We start from the raw sequence: 5885 nt of genomic DNA on the forward strand, positions 1-5885 counted from the left end.
ATATAAAGTATAGCCGGGCAGTGGGTGGTGCACACCTTTAGTCCCAGCAGAGGGAGGCAGAGGCAGGCAGATCTCTGAGTTCAAGGTCAACCTGGTCTACAAAGAGAGTTCCAAGACAGCCAGGGCTAAACAGAGAAACCTTGTCTTTAAAAAAAAAAAAAAAAAAAAAAAAAGTTTGACTTCAGATCAAATCTAAACTTCATGTCCACTTGAATAAAAGCTACCTAATAGTTTAATCTTGCTTCTCCTCTTGTTTCTGACCCCATTTCCCTACTGTATCATACTGTTTAAAGTTTGTTGTTGTTTTTTAAATGTATGTGTGTGGGCATTTTGCCTTCATGCTTCTGTGTGCAGAGCACCTGTGAATAGGCACAGAGGCCAGAAGAGGGCATCAGATGCCCTGGAACTGGAGTTAGAGATGGTTGTGAGCCACCATGTGGGTACTGGGAGTCAAACCCAGGGCCCTTGAAAGAGCAACCAGTGCTCTTAACCACTGAGCCATCCTGCCATCTCTCCAGCCTCCAAGAGCTCTTTAAAAACAAAGCAAAGCAAACCAGGGTCTTACACATGATAGAAAAGTGCTCCATCACTGAGCTGCATCCCCAGCCCTAAAGCACACTTTATCTTTTTCTTTTTGTCTTTTTTTTTTTTAATTGTGGTTCTCTGTGTATCCCTGGCTATTCTGCAACTTTTTCTTTAGACCAGTCTGGCCTTGAACTCAGAGATCTGCTAGCTTCTGCCTCTCAAGTGCTGGGATTAAAGGTATAAGCCACAATACCTGGCTTTAATTTTTACTTTCGAAATTGATAAAAAGCTTTTGCACCCTGATAGGCCTCTCCGCTGACACAGCAATCCAAATCAAACCAAATCAGACCAAATTAGAAAAAGCCCCAGTTTAATGGGTAAAGCGTTCCCTGGTGACTCTCCAGCCCCCCTGGTGACATTTCCAGAGAGGAGATGGGGATGAGAATCCAAAAAAGCACGTGTCTGATTTCTGGGGTGCAATTTAAATACCCTGTGGGAGTGGTCTTGAGCATCTCTCAGGGAGGAGCCTTGTTTGGTGGGCTTTGAGGGAATGGGTTTGGGGAAAGAGATGGGAGAGGGGAGTTGAGGTGGACCTTCCTCAGAACATTACAGACTCTTTGGGTATGTGGATGCCAGGGTGCCAGGGGCTGAGGTGGAGCTCCCACCAGAACAATAGGATCTAACTCTTGTATCCCAGGCTAGCCCAGAATTCACTCTATAGCCCAAGTTAGCCTCATAGCATGCTACCTCAGCCTTCCAAATGCTGAGATTATAAATGTGAGTTATCATACAAGGTCTTAAAGCATATTTTTAAAGGAAAGATGTCTCATAGTTTCTTGCAAAATGAGGCATGAATTAGAAATAATTTCTGGGAGAGATAAAAGGATTATCATAATCGAAATCACCTGACTCAAATGGGCGTGGTGGTTCATGCCGGTAATGTCAGCATCTCCAAAGGCAGTACTATCACAGTGAATTCAAGGTCAATCCAATTTGCATGGCAAGTTCCAGGCCAGCCAGTGCTATACATCGAAACCCTATCTCAAAAAAAAAAACCAAAAAACAAAAAACAAAAACCAAAGGCCTGGTGAGATGGCTTAGCAGTTAAGAGCACTTGCTTTGCCATCATGAGCGCTAATGCCTGGATCCCAACACCTATGTAACATGCTGGGCACCTAGCACACACCTGTAACCACAGTTCCAAGGGTGCGCAAAGATAGAAGGATTGCTGAGGTTTGCTAGCTTTTAGCCTAGCCGAGAAAACATGAGTCCCAGTTCAGGGCAAGACCTTCTCTTAAGGGAATACAGAGAGCAATAGAAGAGGACACCATAGTCCCTCTTCTGGCCATCTTGGGTATCTGCACGCATGTGGCATACACTCACAGAGACACAAAGATAAAAATAAAGCTTTTAAAAAAAAATAGAGAAAGGCTGGAGAGATGACTCCATGGTTAAGAGCACTGGCTGTTCTTGCAGAGGACCTGGGTTCAGTTCCCAGCACCCACGTGACTGCTCACAACCTATTGTTAACTCCAGTTCCAGGGTATCTCGTGCCCTCTTCTGGACTCCATGGGCACTGCATGCATATGATGCACACATTCAGGCAAAGCACCCTTGCACATAAAAACAAAATGACAGGGCTGGAGAGATGGCTCAGAGGTTAAGAGCACTGACTGCTCTTCCAGAGGTCCTGAGTTCAATTCCCAGCAACCACATGGTGGCTTACAACCATCTGTAATGAGATCTGGCGCCCTCTTCTGTATACATAATAAATAAATAAAATCTTTAAAATAAAATAAAATAAAATAAAAAAATGACAAAGGGAATTCTGATACATGCTGCCTGAGCGATGAACTCTGAAGACTGTGCATTTAACAGGCAAACAGGACCAATCCTATGTGATTCCACCCACATGAGGCTCTTAAATTAGTCAAATTCACAAAGACAGAAGGTAAAATGGGGGTGTTTGGGGGCCCGGGGAGCTGTTGAGAGGGCTTGGAGTATCAGTTTAGGAAAAAGTGGCAGTCTGGGAGTTCCTGGCGATGGTGGCCAATAACGTGACCAGGCTTCATGCCACTGGTCTGCACATTTCGTGGAAGGTATTAAGGTGAGTTTTAGGTCATGCCTATTTTACCAAGTTTTTGATGGTTAATGAGAAACAAAAGGAGAAGGAGCCAGGGAGATGGCTCATCTGGTAAAGATGCCTGCTGCCAAGACTAATGTCCTGAGTTCAATCCCCAGAACCTACATGGTAGGAGGGAGCCTAATCCCACAAGTTGTCCCACATGTCTGATCTCCATGCGCATGTGCATACATGCACACACACACACACACACACACACACACACACACACACTAAATATAAATAAAGTCTTAAAGGACTTAAAGACTGTGGGCCACTATGAAGCCCCTGTTTTGCAGAATTTTGTTCAGGCCTCGTCTCCGCCCCTTTTTCCTCAGCAGAGGGACTTTGCTGCAGTCTCCATGTTTTGATTCATCTGTCCTGCTGCCAGAAGTTCACTGTTCTAGGTCTCTCTGAGGACACATCCACACTACCAACGCGGGCTTGCTTTTAACCACAGCTTGCACACTGCTACTGGAATTTGATGAGTGAGCAATCCCTAGCCCCAGAGCAGAGGTCATGTGTGAAACAGCAGGACACAGGCCGGCTGGAGCAGTTCCTCAAGGCCTCAGTGGAAGACACCAACCACCAAAAGGCCGTGTTCACCAACAGCTGTCACCACTGGTATGTCCCTGGCCCTGGGCTGTTCACACCGATTCCCTATTGTTAGTCATATTAAATCATCACGCACAGTTTTGCCTGTTGGCTGTGGGGGAGAACAGGAAGGTGCCATTAGGACACAGAGACACTGAGCAAAGACAAACAGAAGCCATCTCTCTCTGGAGAAGAGGAAGACGGGGTGATGGCTGTGTTCATGATGACAGTGATAGGTAGCAGATGGGACAAAGAAGGCTTCATCTAGCCAGGACGTCATCGGCATTTGCTGTAATCTTTGCCATCTCTGAGGACCTTGGGAGCCAGGGGCTGAGGACAGAGCTCGGTGGTAGATAGAAACCAGGCAGAGAGTCAGCTGGTTCCTTCTAAGGTCTGACCAGAGTCCTGTGGGTTGAGCTAGAAGAGAATGACTAACCTGAAGCACGGCGGAGATGTGGTTTCCCTGGCAACACTGGATGTACATTTCGGATAAAGTGTGATGATAAACACTTATGCTGGGGACCAGGTCCTGCCCCGATAAGCTGTGTGATGGGAGCAAGTAACTGAGCCTCTCTGCGATGGAGACAGAGACGGTGGTGGTTATGGAAGCTCCTGGCACAGTGCACAGGACCATGTAAGAATGTCCTATTCCAGGGGAGGCCAAGGCCTTGCCGAAGCAGCAGTGAAGGAACAGTGAGCCACCTGTAATTCAGGTGGTTTATTCCTTAGGTAGGTAGCAGAAGGAAGTGCAATGTCCCTACGTATGAAGACAGCAGAAGTGACAGGGAATCCCGTTGTGGAGGAGATGTTGTAGATGCCAGCTAAGAGGTCATTTAGGCTACGGCCATTACCAAGGGGGACAAAGGAAGGTTTCCAGATTGCCGCTTTATTATTCAATTATCTTGGGGTGTGTGTGGCAGTGTGTGAATGTACCACGGCACATGTGTGGAGGTCAGAAGGTAAATTTTGGAAGTCATTTCTCTCCTTCCATCATGTAGGTCCTGGAGACCCAACTCTGGTCAGCAGGCTTGGTGACAAGCACATTTACATACTGAGCCATCTTGTCTGGCCCAGGTCGTCACTTTGATTGACCTAAAGTTGTCTGTAAGTGCCCTGCCCCCCCCCCAGGAGAGTTTCACTATATTGACCAGACTTCCTTCAGACTTGTAGCCATCCTCCTGCCTCTGCCTCTCCTGTGCTGGGGGGATGACAGGCATCTGTCCTCATGCCTGGCTTGACCTCCCTATTTTCTGATGCACACACTGCTAGATAAAGTCCCACCTTGGCTCTTCCTTAGCTGCCTCTGCCAAGTTCCAGTATGTTCATTTTCTTTACCCTTCAATCCAAAGACTTTTCTAATTCCCATTGTGGTTTCTCCTCTAGTTCTTCAGAAATGTGTTCGCGAACCCTCGGGGACTCTCCGATGAGCCTTCAGTTATTAGTTTCTTGTTTAATTGCACTGTGGTCTGAGCGTACTCTTGTGGGAGTTCAGCCCTTTGAGATCTGCTGAGACTTGCTGGAGAGCCCAGCGTGGGGTCTGTTTTGGTGAACAGGGCCGGGTTTTATCAATCCTCTGCTGGCGCCATTGACCCCACCCCCACCCCAGCTTCTAGAGTGCATTCCTTCCTTATTGCTCCACAGAGCTAATATTTTGGCTGTTCACGCAGCATGTGTCCTTTTCTGCATCCTCATGGCTTCCTACAGCCCATGCTCCCCTAGGGAATCCCGCCTCCACCCTGGAGAATTTGTGCGAGGGTCCTGGAGTGTGGGTCTGCAGGTTCCAGCTTCTCTCGGCAAATGGTGAGAACGCTCCTGCTTAGCCTTCCTTTTCAGAAGAATCTCTTCTTCAAAGAGGTGGAGCAGGGGCTGTTTGCTTTGTCAGCAAGTCCACGACGTTCGTCCATTGTCTCCTGGATTCCAGAACTATGAAATACTTCACCGATTTGCATGTCACCCTTGGGGGCCATGCCATCCTCCATATGTCATTCCAGTTCCAGTCCATTCGCTGCCCCGACAAGCTTGCAGCCGAGTATAAAACACTTATTCGTGTCCCCTCCCAGCCCCCCCCCACCGCCCACCTCCCGGTTTCTCTGTTAGCTCCTTCTGCTAAATGGGGGAGGGAGAAACCATGCGACCTCTGGGTATTTTCCTGCTGCATGCAGGTCCCCATTCAGGCCCTCAGCAAGTGCTGCTCTTCTCTCTTGCAGGTCCTTCTAAAAGACCAGGCAGGGCGGGCGACAGACTCAAATCCCCTTTGACTCCCCAGTCGAGGGCAGGGTAGATGTTTGCTTGGAACGAGGACAGGAGCTCTTGTTTGAGGAGAGCCCACTGCACACCCAAAGCCACACCGGGGACATTCCAGACATTTCCTCCCTCCAGCCCCAGCTTCAGAGGCAGGTGTGAACAGCTCACTGACAGACAGGGTTCTAAGCGTGTAAACCGCCTCCTTTCCACACTTCAAGCAGCTGAGGCGGGAGTCAAAATCCTAGCTGGCCTCTTTGGAACAAGGCTTTAGGAGTACATGGGTATCCCCAGCCCCAGCCTAGCGGGGTTCCCTGAGCCGAATGGTATATATTATATATCCTTGTGTGCAAAATGATAGCGCCCAGCTCTGCACCCCTGCTCACAGTGGTTGGCTTCCTTA

The sequence above is a fragment of the Peromyscus maniculatus genome, chromosome 20 (assembly GCF_049852395.1).
Source record: "Peromyscus maniculatus bairdii isolate BWxNUB_F1_BW_parent chromosome 20, HU_Pman_BW_mat_3.1, whole genome shotgun sequence".
NCBI classification, from domain to species: domain Eukaryota; kingdom Metazoa; phylum Chordata; class Mammalia; order Rodentia; family Cricetidae; genus Peromyscus; species Peromyscus maniculatus.